The sequence below is a fragment of the Trichechus manatus genome, unplaced genomic scaffold, assembly GCF_000243295.1.
Source record: "Trichechus manatus latirostris isolate Lorelei unplaced genomic scaffold, TriManLat1.0 scaffold00038, whole genome shotgun sequence".
NCBI lineage: Eukaryota > Metazoa > Chordata > Mammalia > Sirenia > Trichechidae > Trichechus > Trichechus manatus.
The window spans coordinates 10,902,828-10,903,278 of NW_004443974.1; positions in this window are offsets into that span (position 1 = coordinate 10,902,828).

Consider the following 451-nt stretch of genomic DNA (forward strand, 5'->3'; position numbering starts at 1 on the left):
AAAAAGGAAAGCCTTCATTCCCCAACTCCCAAATCAATTTTTCCAAGGGGGTGGGACAGAGGGATTTGTTTCGAAGGCGACTCAAACTTCTGCAAGGGGCCAGCGGGGTGCCGGGCCTGGCTGGGGCGAGGGGGCTTGCTCTCCCGGTCAGGCGCGGCGCGGGGCGCCCGCTGGGGGCGCGGAGAACCCTTCCGCGGGGGGGGGGGCGACGGCACTATTTGACGTGGAGCAGCCGGCTCATCCCAGCGCAGGGATACGAGGCGCACCAATGAGTTCAAATGTCAGGAAGTTTGAGGAGGGGTGAGGCGGCTCTGGGCCGGAGTATCCTTCCGCCGCCAGCCCCGGCTCTAAACTGAGCGGCTCGTCGGACGCACCATGGCACTGGAGTAGTGCAGGGAGCGCGCCCGGAGCCCCGCGGCCCGCTACGCCCCGCCCGGGACCCCGCTGCGCC